The sequence below is a fragment of the Saccostrea cucullata genome, unplaced genomic scaffold (assembly GCF_032062105.1).
Source record: "Saccostrea cucullata isolate Sc308-1 unplaced genomic scaffold, CSIRO_AGI_Scuc_v1 ctg644, whole genome shotgun sequence".
NCBI classification, from domain to species: Eukaryota; Metazoa; Mollusca; class Bivalvia; order Ostreida; family Ostreidae; genus Saccostrea; species Saccostrea cuccullata.
In genome coordinates, this window is record NW_026929567.1 from 15,565 (window position 1) to 30,036 (window position 14,472).

Consider the following 14,472-nt stretch of genomic DNA (forward strand, 5'->3'; position numbering starts at 1 on the left):
GCTGAAAAAGAAAGTAAAAAATGGTGATTGACGGTGACGTATATATTTGTCTTTGTGAGTCGAATTCCCTATTATTTTTTTTTTATTTTAAAATCGAAAAGCTTTGACGATATCGTATGTGTCTATTGTAAATATATTGTCCCTATCAAGTATTTTTGCGCATTACTACTACCGATAAGTATAGAATAAGATAAATGATAGATATCGATACTTTTACCAAAAATAATCCGAGTAACCGGGTAGTCGATCGGAAGATGAAGCGAGTAACCGATTACTAAAAATCGTCCGATTTGCCAACACTAGTTTTTATATGATTGTATTGTATATTAACAAACGCCGTTATAATTAACAATGTACTTATCTATTTATCCAAAAGTTCTTAATAACTTTTAAACAGTGACCCACAATCAATTATAATCACGTGCGATAATAAATAATTAAGACAAGTTTCGCTGATTTCGATATTCCTTTTCAGGTACTTTCAGATCATTTTAAATAATGATTTACTGCGATACATTATTTATGAGAATCTAAACAAGAAATTCTAGGAATATCCTCTCTCCAAATAAGATTTACAAAATCAACTGTCCAACAATGTGTTATGTATACCGGTATAGAGTGACCCACTAAAACAGCGATGATCACTACATTTATTATATATAGAGTGTCCCACAATCATGTATAATCAAGTGCGGTATATTTATCCCAATAAAGTGCAATATATGTATCTCAAAATCCGTTATATACATACATGTATATACAGTGACCCACAAACTATATAAACCCACCTCCACCCCATTCTTTATAATAATTATACATACATACAGTGACCCACGTATGGGCGGCGGAAAGGGTAAAAAATACGTTTATGCAAAACTAACAACTAATTTTATAAACATAATGAAATACAAAACAGACAACCAGAAAAACAAAATCAACAGAACTGTTTGCAAAATCAACAGACTCCGATGCGAAACCAACAATCACCAATGCAAAACCAACGATTATTCACTGAATTGTCGCTAGATGGCGCGCAAAAAAACATGTATTACCTGAATTAACGCTAGATGGCGCGCAAGTTTTTCTACGTCATCATTGTTTTGGTACTATCATAGGAACGTAAATGGATCAGGGCCACAATATTATAGTGTGAAAGTCTAAAGCCCGAAAAGTAGCACATAAAGGAAATTTGCATGCCTCCCTTTCAATGATAAAAATAAAAAAATGCTCACGTTTGTGAAACTTTCTGGCTGTATACTAAAAGTTTAATGTCAAAAGTTTACAATGATATGCATCAAGTTGCATTTCAAGCATAAATTATGCATAGAAATATGTATTGAAATGAGAGGTCATTTTGTTTGTTTACACATTTTAAGCCAAGCGAGAGCTATTCGGATGTTACGACGTCAAAAGTTTATTAACAACCAAGGATTTCCACATTGAACACCCCCATTTTTATGTGAATATTTATCTGACACTGTCATGTGTTCAAAAATATTTTGGAAATGAATTTTTTTTTTAAAGTTACAAAGAAAACAAAACACATGTTTTTACTATAAGTCTAAATATATGTACATGTAAGCTAATTGTAGTGCGGGTCCAAAGTCCGCGAAATTGTCTATCAACATCCATTTTGCAAACCTCGGATAATAGCATCATGTCGAACTTTTAAAATTCTTACATATTAGAGGCAGCAAGACAAACGACTATTACAAGAAACCAGTAGCAGATATTGTTTTCCCCCCAGGAGAAAATCTTTGAAAGAAAAAAAAATCCCCTAACACTCTTAAAAAAGTTCATATAAAATTATTTTATTGTGTTCATGCATAACTCAATTTGTTGATACATGAAAATCCACTTGGCAAGTTGTACTTTTATCATTTTTGCTTTTCTTTGTTCGACTAATATAGTGAAGTCTATCAAATTTATTTTAGAATAAGTTAACTTAGAAAGCAATCTGATTAAAATCAGATCCTTTGACCCGCTCTCAATAATCGCTACTTGTTTAGCGATCTATGTGCGCGGATCAAAGGATCTGCGCACGTGAAAAAAATATATATGGGCTGTTTTTATTGGGGTGGAACCCCCCCCCCCCCCGAAAAACAGGATCTGCGCCTGTACAGATATGAATGATATAGGACAGAAAAGATAAATGCTCTAGGGAACAGGATAATCAAGGTTGGTAATTTCAGCGCAAGAGAGATGATGATATTTTTTTGAGAGGTGGGGGGGGGGGTATCGATATCATTAACTCATGAAGTTTCAGTCAAAGTCTCACAAGATTTTGGTTACTTGTTGATTAAACAGGAATTTTTAATTAGAAATGTTTGATAATAAATCTGGAAACATATTCGAATGGATAGTTTTAATTTTATTCAAAAGTTTTACTATGCGTTTCTTTTTTTCTCTTAGTCTAGTTGAAACCGTCAAAGAAATTCAGGGGCGGATCCAGCAATTTTCGAAAGGTCGATGCCCCAGCACTCATGCACAGAGTCACAACAGGACCACTTGAAGTCCGTAACTACATATATTTTTAAAAGGGGGGGGGGTCAAAAAACAGTTGATAAGCAAAAAAAAAAAAAACAAAAACAAAAAAAAAACCAACCACACTTTTAGTCATTCTTTGGGGGTAGAGGGGACTTTCTGTAACTTTTCTCTTCGGACTGCATCATATATTTTCATGTAATGCTTGAATCTGCGTATTTTCCGGCAATAAAAACTGTGGAGGGAGCTTCCAAATCAAAATATTAATTAAAACTTCAGCAAAAGATTACTGTCAGAAAAAATAAATCCCCTCTATCTGCATTTTTTTTTTGCATTTTACTTGTGAGTGGTCGGAACTCTTAGCCGGGGTTGGGAAGGTACACGGAGGAAGGTACGCGAAAATCTACAGATCTACAGAGCAGAGCAGACAAAGATTTTCAATTTTTTCAAAATATTAGACTTATTCTATATTTATACAGAAATTTTTCTCGCTATGTACAAAAATAAAAGGGGCTTCCAACCACCGGACCCGCCCCCCCCCTCTGGATCCTTCAATGACATTTACACTATAAGGCTACAAGGATGAGACTTAATTGTACTCCTGTACAAGATGTGGTGGCATCTTTGCCATGGTATGCACAGTAAACCTTGTCCCATGTGCATTTTGTCTAATTTCTCCGAGTCCGAAACAGTATCGCCCAAACCTGGAGTAATCGCTGTCCTACATTCCTTCTCTTTATTTTTAAGCCCCCCCCCCCCCAAACATATCTTGCCTAATAGATAAAATAGGTATAAAATGTACTATATACCGGTAGTGTAATTATTATATACAAATAATTTCGATACCGATAACATATTCTTTAATACATTCCGAGGTTTACCAATTGGATCCTGATATATTATTTCGCGTGATTTACGTTCCTATGATAGTACAAAAATAATGATGACGTAGAAAAACTTGCGTGCCATCTAGCATTAATTCAGGTAATACATATTTTTTGCGCGCCATCTAGCGACAATTCAGTGAATAATCGTTGGTTTTGCATTGGTGATTGTTGGTTTCGCATCGGAGTCTGTTGATTTTGCAAACGAGTCTGTTGATTTTGTTTTTAAGGTTGTTTGTTTTGTATTTCATTATGTTTATAAAATTAGTTGTTGGTTTTGCATAAACGTCTTTTTTACCCTTTCCGTCGCCCATACCCACGATCGGTAATATATTTAAGTATTTTTTGTTCTAAAGATAAAGTAGATAACGAGTGCCACTTTTTATGAATTGTACAGAATATATGAAATACAGATCAGATTCATTTACTAGCATTTATTGCAAGCCAACTTTTTCTATGTCGGATCTAAATACTTTAATTTTCCTAGGCAGACCTCAAAATATTTATATTGATAATATATGCAAATGCAATCTATGCTGTACTGAAAACCGCTATGTATAATGTTTTTTTTTTTGTGGCAGCATATATATTAAATTCATTTTTGTTAAAAAAGTCACATAAAGGTCTGATGGGCCGAGTGTTTTAATATTTTTAATACATGTTTTTCATATGATTGTATTGTATATTAACACACGCCGCTATAATTAACAATTTACTTATTTATTTATTCAAAAATTCTTTTAAAATAACATATTAACAGTGACGCCCCGCGGGGATCTGGGTTAGAATAGTTCCAAAGTACCACTTGCTTGTCGTAAAAGGAGACTATAAGGGGCTATAACCAGACCCCGTGTCACTGCAGGTGTGGCACGATAAAGATCCCTCCCTGCTCAAAAGCCGTAAGTGCCGAGCATAGGCCAAAATTTGTAGCCCCTTATCGGCAATGGTGACGTCTCCATATCAGTGAAATATTCTGGAGAGGGACGTTAAACAGTATATAATCAATCAATATAAACAGTGATCCACAATCAATTATAATCACGTGCGATAATAAATCATTAAGAACAGTTTCTCTGATTTCAGTATTATTTTTCAAGTACTTTCCGATCATTTCAAATAATGATTAACTGCGATACATTATCTATGAGAATCTAAACAAGAAATTCTAGGGATATCCTCTCTCCCAATAAGATTTACAAAATCAACTGTCCCACAATGTGTTATATATACCGGTATAGAGTGACCCACAAAACAGCGATGATCACTACATTTATTATATATAGAGTGTCCCACAATCATGTATAATCAAGTGCGGTATATTTATCCCAATAAAGTGCAATATATGTATCTCAAAATCCGTTATATACATACATGTATATACAGTGACCCACAAACTTGTATAATCACTATATAAACCCACCTCCACCCCATTCTTTATAATTATAAATACATACAGTGACCCACGATCGGTAATATATTTAAGTATTTTTTGTTCTAAAGATAAAGTAGATAACGAGTGCCACTTTTTATGAATTGTACAGAATATACGAAATACAGATCAGATTCATTTACTAGCATTTATTGCAAGAAAACTTTTTCTATGTCGGATCTAAATACTTTAATTTTCCTAGGCAGACCTCAAAATATTTATATTGATAATATATGCAAATGCAATCTATGCTGTACAGAAAACCGCTATGTATAATGTTTTTTTTTGTGTGGCAGTATATATATTAAATTCATTTTTGTTAAAAAAGTCACATAAAGGTCTGATGGGCCGAGTGTTTTAATATTTGTATTACATGTTTTTCATATGATTGTATTGTATATTAACACACGCCACTATAATTAACAATTTACTTATTTATTTATTCAAAAATTCTTTTAAAATAACATATAAACATTGACGCCTCGCGGGGATCTGGGTTAGAATAGTCCCAAAGTACCACTTGCTTGTCGTAAAAGGAGACTATAAGGGGCTATAACCGAGACCCCGTGTCACAGCAGGTGTAAGTGCCGAGCATAGGCCAAAATTTGTAGCCCCTCATCGGCAATGGTGACGTCTCCATATCAGTGAAATATTCTGGAGATGGACGTTAAACAGTATATAATCAATCAATATAAACAGTGATCCACAATCAATTATAATCACGTGCAATAATAAATCATTAAGAACAGTTTCACTGATTTCAGTATTATTTTTCAAGTACTTTCCGATCATTTCATATAATGATTAACTGCGATACATTATCTATGAGAATCTAAACAAGAAATTCTAGGGATATCCTCTCTCCCAATAAGATTTACAAAATCAACTGTCCCACAATGTGTTATATATAGGTATAGAGTGACCCACAAAACAGCGATGATCACTACATTTATTATATATAGAGTGTCCCACAATCATGTATAATCAAGTGCGGTATATTTATCCCAATAAAGTGCAATATATGTATCTCAAAATCCGTTATATACATACATGTATATACAGTGACCCACAAACTTGTATAATCACTATATAAACCCACCTCCACCCCATTCTTTATAATTATTATACATACATACAGTGACCCACAATCGGTAATATATTTATGTAATTTTTGTTCTTAAGATAAAGAAGGATATGGAAATAACGATCAGTATTCAATCTCAACGTCCATTAAACAAATATACAAAATAAGAGCAGAGCAAACACGGACCTCCAAAACATCAAAAGTGGGATCAGGTGCCATGGAGGAGTGAGCATCCCCTGCCGACCGGTCACAACCGACGTGTGCTCGTTGTCATAATCAGGAAATAACGGGAAAAATCCGTGATCCATTCAGTGTATAAATAATCATAAATGGACTAACAATTGGTATGAAAAACGTCAGTCAGCATTTCATTCACCTGAGCCCACCTCTGATGTTTTGGGGGTCCGTGTTTGCTCTGCTCTTATTTTGTATATTTGTTTAATGGACGTTGAGATTGAATACTGTTCGTTATTTCCATATCCTTCATTCAATGATAAATTGTATTTGCTGACAAGGTCATTGTATCGACCATAGAATTAACAAAATGATGACTTTAAACAAGACTGTTAATATTCTTGTTTCATCAACTTGCTTGTCAATAATTTACCTCGTTTAAGAAATTGTTCATACGTAGAGCATGCTCTTGCGTATCGAATCAACTGAGATATAAATACTCCGTATGTAGGTGATGAAGGTATATTACTGCATAAGTAAAACAAGTTGAGAAAAGAAAAGTAAAGTAGAGAACTAATGCCCCTTTAATGAATTGTACAGAATATACAAAAAACAGATCAGATCTTTATAATGTTTTTTTGTGTAGCGGTATATATATATGGACTTTATTTTTGTTAAAAAAGAGACATATAGGTCTGATGGTCCGAGTGTTTGAATATTTGTATTAAATGTTTATCATAAGATTTTAATGTATTTTAACACACGCAGCTAACATTAACAATTTACTTATTTTATCCAACAACTCTTTATAACAAATTAACAGTGACACACAATCAATTATAATCAACTGTCCCACAATGTGTTATATATAGGTATAGAGTGACCCACAAAACAGCGATGATCACTACATTTAATATATATAGAGTGTCCCACAATCATGTATAATCAAGTGCGGTATATTTATCCCAATAAAGTGCAATATATGTATCTCAAAATCCGTTATATACATACATGTATATACAGTGACCCACAAACTTGTATAATCACTATATAAACCCACCTCCACCCCATTCTTTATAATTATACATACATACAGTGACCCACAATCGGTAATATATTTATGTATTTTTTGTTCTAAAGATAAAGTAGATAACGAGTGTCACTTTTAATGAATTGTACAGAATATTCGTAATAAAGTCAATCAATTTTCATTTCCCTTTAAATATTATTGAACAAACATATAAGATATTTACTATTTATACAACTTCCACCTTGTAAGGTTATTATAATAATTTAATGCCTGCTTATCCCACAGACAGCCTTTCATAACAACCCTTTTTATGTATCTATAAAATCATCGGACAATTTCATATATTCACGTATATAATGTCCCACAAACAGGTTTAATAACAAGATTATAATACCCTTTCCTTTTTGTATTATTTAATTATTTTTCTTAAAATCTGTCTGTATAAAAGGCGAGGTTTTTAACAACTTTTTTATGCACACTGCAGACACGTATAGCATAACAGGAGGGGGTTTAAAGAAATGTAAGGGGAATACAGTTTTGTATGCAAAAAATAGTACTGAAAGAAGTCGAGATCTGAAAAAAAAGTTAGCCTCTAACAACCCCAACCCCCTCGAAATAGGATTTTCGAGTTTGGGAGGGTTTTTGTTTATTTTAATTTAGTTTAATTTAATCCCGAAATTTCATTTATACATGTAAACGTAATGGTTAACAGCGAACAGTTTTCAAATGTTGTTTTTCATAAACATAAACAAGTTTACAGGTGCACAGACAATTGATTGTATACTGTTTAAAGTCCCTCTCCAGAATATTTCACTGATATATACGAAAAGCAAGAAAGTACTGAGGACCTGGTGCACAGACGATGGACAATCGGTAATCAAAGCTCACTTTAGTTTTCAGCTAAGGTGAGCTAAAATGAAAAAAAGGCCAACAAAAGTCTTGTTTTTCAGAATTTGAATTCTTTAGTGTCTTATTTTTGACACTGGCAAATAAATATCTTTTCCAACAAGGATTTATTATCTGTCAATACTGGTAATCACTTTGCTTGGAAGGACAGCTACTAGCTTTTTTCTACTATAATGCTGCATTACCAAAGATTGATTGTATACTGTTTTACGTCCCGCTCCAGAATACTCATTACCAAAGACAAACAATTCAAAGGTGAACAAGGTTTATTAAAGAAATGGTTGGAAAAGAATGAATTACAATGATTAAATAAAAAATACATAACCAACATTTAAAAAGTAAAACAGAAAATGGTTTAAAAACAATTTTCGAAAGAACCTGTTGCAACAAACACTAGGAGAAAGCATGATTTCAAAGTACGTGCATAACACATATTGATCGGTCATGCAAAGTTCTTAATTACCAATTTGCTTCCAGTAATATAACAATTTCCTTAAGATATAAAAGTTTATGATCAAAAATAGACAATTAAGACAATGAACTCGGAAAACTTTTGAATATTTAGCTACCAACCAGAGAAACCTGCTCATAGAACATAATTTAAAAGCAAAAAGTTCAAATTGGCAAAACATAAGAAATAAAATATTTGAAAATTGTTATGATTAAGTTGACAAATGAATGATTTTCAATAGTAGCTATTAGAATTTTAATACCAATCAATGAATGCTTAAATAATACAAGAGGCCCATGGGCCACATTGCTCACCCTAGTAACTGGCGATGATGTTTTGACCAGAAACCCCACTTGTAACACTAATTGAAGACCTGTTTACCCATATTGTTGTGTAGCTCTCAGTGCTTTTGATTAGAACTGTCCGTGAGATTTGGCACTTGCCACTGAGATTTTACTTTCCATCGATTTTACATATATTAAAAGAGAACATCTGGTTTTCTAATTACAAAAAAACATGGTTTAATAAAATGGTCTTTGACATTTTATAACACCACAGAGTTTTGGTAACTTGACATCACTTATATGTTAGAAATCTTTTTCTTTTTAGCGATAAAAAAGCTTGAAACTTAGACAGTTTAGAAAGAAAATTAATAAACAAACGTATTTTTGATTTCCGTACTTTCATTTTAGTAAAAGGTGCGACATATTTTGAACTAAAAATCCGTACAAAATATGGCGAAATAAGGGTAAACAGTTCTGTAACTGTGCCCCTGCCCTCATCCCCCTCCAGGTCATGAATTTTTCAATTTAGAATCTACACTACCCCAGAATGCTTCCATATAAATTTCAGCTTTCCTTGCCCAATGATTTTTTAGAAGAATTCTAAGGATTTTTAGAATTTCAACCAGTCATGGTAGCCTAAAGTGGTATTGCCTTCGAATTTGCGTCGCTATGGGGAAGCGCAGGTTAAATTTTTGTTTGCGGCGCCGCGTTACAACCACGATGTTAACAAAGGTAGTGACTGTTCCTTCGCCAAGCCCTTGACACTAGAAGTGAAAGTCAAAGGTCTTTTGGATGTCACCTTAAAAACGTAGGCCCCCTGTCACAGTAAGGGGAGGCAGAGAACAAAAGAAATTAATTACAGGTGACCTATAGTCTGTTTTAGATGAACACAATAAAAAGTCTGACAATTTAATGAATTGTATTGAAATCAATATTTAATAATAAAATCATATTTTAATTAATTCAAATTAATAGTAACTAAGTATTATGATAATTTTTTAAATTTTATTTGCATTGATTTAATTTGTATTTTTTTTTATTTTATATCTACTCATTTTTAATTCATGAGATTTGATATATTAACTTATTTGAAATGTTTTAGTGCCAGTTCTATTACACTCTGTATCATAGTACTGGTGAAAAAAAATTAATAGTCATGCAAAAGAATGTTCCTGGTAATGCTTTTGAAATCTGGAATCTGTACCATAATTCATGCGTTTAAATGAAAATGAGTAAAATTGCCGGCCTAAGTTGTGTACATAATTATGATTAACAAAAATTAAACTTGAATTAATAAAATATCAAGCAACTTATAAATTTAAATCACAGATTGAATCAAAAAATTACCGCACGCGCACGCCATGTTGCATCATCTTTTTAAATACACATAAGCGGCCTTAAAATTTGTTACAGATACATAATGCTGAGAAAAAAATATTATACTAGTAAAATGTTTACCAAAATATACTTTTTTTTATTAAAATAACAGAAATATTGCTCAGAAATGTTTTAATTATTTATCTAAATTTCACTGAGGTACAATTTTTTTAATGACGTAAGCGATACATGGATGCATGCAGTATACTTTATACAGTTAAGGTAAAGGGTCCTGGTTTATTTCTTCGCATATAATTAATAAAGATACTCTGCATGATTTTTTGTCTTTTATTTTTTAACTTCTTTCTATAAAAACCAACATGTATGACGAATTTATCCTCAATAATATTAATTTATTTTTTAGACCTTAAGAATATATTATGTGTCTGCCGATAATTAATAACATGTTGACAGATAATTATAACAGACACCAATTATATATTTTTCCTAGCATCTGTCACATAGTTCTGCAATTCTTCAGTATGTTAGATTCTCAGGAAACTGGCCACCCCTCTAGTCCGGCCATTTTATTCAGTCCGGCAGCTGGCCGGTTTAGAGAAGTTTTACTGTATCCACTTGGCACTGGATATGTCATATCACATTTTGATTTAAACACACGTTTACAATGTAACGATTGTGTATATTAATTGCTAAGGATACCTGTGTATGAAATGAAAACAATCTTTATCACATGTTTACCCCTTTATCCCACAGTTACATGTGGACAGGGGGGTTCCCCTTCGATAATCAACCCCAGGGCTTGCTGGATATTTTTTTCATTTATTATATTTGTTAAACTTAATCATCATGTGTACTTGACGAAAAATATTGTGAAAAATCCAAAATAATCTTTCAACCACAAATAAATACCCCACTATACATTTTATTAAGGGACACTATAATGGAGTCTTTTAGGGTGATGGATGGAGTGTTTGTGTGTGTGTAACGAATATATTTTGGGTTTTTTTTCAGGATTATTGCTTATGGTACACATTATGAATAAGTGTAATAGTGTAATAAATAAAATATGTGAAAAAAAGTCCAACAACCCTTAAGGTTAAATAGGGGGGGGGTATGAAAATGATGAAGTAAATAGTGTGGATTCATAATATAAATCACAGTGTAAAATATTGATTGTTATTTAAAAAAAGATATATTAAGTAGAAGCATTGCTTAGGCTTGGGGATAAAAATCTTATATAATATCATACATGTACATTTACATGTATAAAATCAATATATTAAATGATATCCATCTATAAATCATTGGGTTCAATAAATGTTTGTAAATTTTAGATTATCTGTATGCTCTATAGGGCTTCTTGCTGATATGAAATGTCGCTTCAAAGTTCACATGAAAAGATTATACTCCCAGAGGGAGAATTGGTCCATTGAAGCTTCTTGATGAAGCCCGAACCCTCCCAAAATTACCTAGCTACATCTGATATGGAGTCAGTTAACGTGCAATTCTACTTGTTATGTAGTCATATTCAATAAGTTAAATAAGCTACTGTGTAGAGCTACTGTATTTCATTAATTCAAATTTCTCTGTGAATATCAATCATACGTGCGAGCATCCAAGAAAATTGAGTTCAAATCGAGAATCAAATATATACCCGGTAGATTTAATGAGAATGCATGTTCACTAAATAACAAATAATTTTTTAAAAGAATTTTGGCATTTATTTACTTCATGGAAGCAGATGCAATAAAATGTTATATTGCAATTTAATTATAACGTGTAATCGGGCTGTTCTAGATTGAAAGAGGGTGTTTAATTACATGTAAGAGATGGATTCTTAAAATAGTCAATGAATCTAGCACTTTCTCTGACACCAGTAAAATGGTATTTAATTATTTTTTTTTTATAAACTATGCAGAAGTTCGCTGCGCAGACTTTGTAGTATCACCTTAAACATTATTCACTTTAATTTATTTATTGTTTATTCCCTGTTATATGTCCATTTTATAGTTTTACTCATCAATATTATTGAGCACCTATAGGCTATTGAAATACCCCCCCACACACACACACACACACAATTAATGTTGAAAATATTTAATTAAGTCCTAAATTGTTTTCTGAGAATAAAGTTTTAACGATTTAATTTGTAATTTGTAACAGTTTTGCACCCTTTCCTCAAAACTGCGGACATTATCAATAGTTGCCTAGCACCACTCCCATGGGTAATATAAAGATTAGCGTTGATTGCACTTCGATTAAGTTCAGTCTTATGCCGAAGAAAATCACAAAACTTTTTCCTTCAAATCAGCATGCATGATTCACACTCACTAGCAGCCGACATCAGAATTATATGCAGCACTACATGTATATAAATGATTGTGGGTCATGACATCTGTGAAAGTACAATTTTATAGTCGGGCAGTAAGATATTAGATTCAAGTAAAAAAAAAAAAAACATCCGTATTTCAGAATTGCAATAGATTTTGAAAGAATTCTTATATATTCTATGAAAAACTTGGATCACCTATTGTAGTTCCATCCTTTCCCCATGAGACAAAAAAAGGTGTAAAAGATGTCACATGTAATTCATAACTTCAGTAATTCATAACTCTTTTCCTAGAAAGAAGGTACGTACGGCTCTTCATTTGAATAATCTTGATGCCCTTAATCCACTGATGATTGGTGGCAAGTTAGGTTGAAATTGAATAGATCTACTTAAAAGAAGACGAAGAAGCTAAGAATGTGAAAAATTTACAGAAAGAAGACAGACAAAGTGTGATCAGAAAAGCCCACGGGCTTTCAGCTCAGTCGAGCAAAAAACCTACAAGAAGTCTGTGACTCAATGTTCACTAGATTTATTCCCGCTCTGATGTAAATAAATATTTACATATGTATAAACTATCATATTCAATATTAAAGCCATATATGGCGTAACTGATCAAAAAATATATTTTTGAAAATACAAAATTAAGTAAAGAAATATAGTTAATACATTTAAATTAAAGCTTTTCATACAATTCTGAACACGGAGAACACCTCGTTTCACCTAATAATACAATTTTATCTTCTCTATAATGTGTTATTTAAATCTTTTGTATTTTCTTCCGAGCCGGAGAAAATTCCGAGAATCCAAATTAAATTGTGATATCTTTATAACGCAACTGACTTAGATTTTGTAATTTACGGAAAAGTTCTATCTTTATATAAAGTAATCATACAAATAATAAGATCTTATAATTTTAGTATAATAATTTTCAGTGTACATACGCCATATATGGCTTTAATATACTATTAAGTTCAGTTAATAAAGGTAGATGAATCAATAGAAAGTTGATTATATTAAAGAAATCCCACCATAAAACATGCCTCAACAATGTGTGTGCTAACATTTCAAGCATCTGTAATAAAAAGTTGCTGAGAAAACTTCGACAAAAATTATTGATATGCATGACACGTACAGACGCACGTACGGATGAACAGGAAGCTGACATCACTAGTGAACAAAAATGAATATCTCCATATCATGCATATGGCATGCCTCAACAAATAATGTACTAAAATTTCAGGCATGTGCGATATGTACAATCGTTTGGCCAGTTCCAAATTTTAACGGGAAAAAATCAAAACTTCGCAGAATTCAAGCACTAATATTTATGCCTTCTTATCATGGGTATCAATTTATTTTTACACCTTAAATTAAGAATTAATTGGAACTGGTCACAATTCGGAACCAGCCAAATTAATGAAGTGATAAAAACTAAATCCTGGACAAATGTTCTGACTAAACTTTTTTCCCTACATCATTGCGAGTTATGCTGGATAATTACAGCTTGTTTACTTATCTATCTGCCTTACACTTTGTCTATCCTAATGTGTAAGTGTGTGTTTCAATCTCTCTCTCTCTCTCTCTCTCTCTCTCTCTCTCTCTCTCAAGCGTAATAAATAATACAACTTTACCCTTTTGACCCCAAAGTCAATAGGGGTATTTCTAAGGTAATAACTTTAGCGACTTGTGGCATAAAAGTTTACAGGAAAAGCTCCTCAACTTCTCAAGATATCGCGCCCAAACGAAAGTGTTAAACTAGACAGAATTTACGATTTTGCGACCTTGACCTTTATGAACTTTTAACATCAAAATGTATAGGATTCTTATAATTACACCAGGGGAAGTTGCTATGTAAAATTTCGTTGTAAATACCAAAAACCTTCTCGAGATATCTCGCGAAAAAGAAAGTGTTACAGACAGACAGACAGAAAAATGCTATACAGTTCTACAGACGGACGGATCGAAAGTAATATTCCCCACTTTCAGTAAAAGTGGGGGACAAAAGTTCAGTCTTGTGATCTACACATCTATTATTAATTGTAACACTGGCCTGATTAGGAACCTCAGAATAAAGGGATG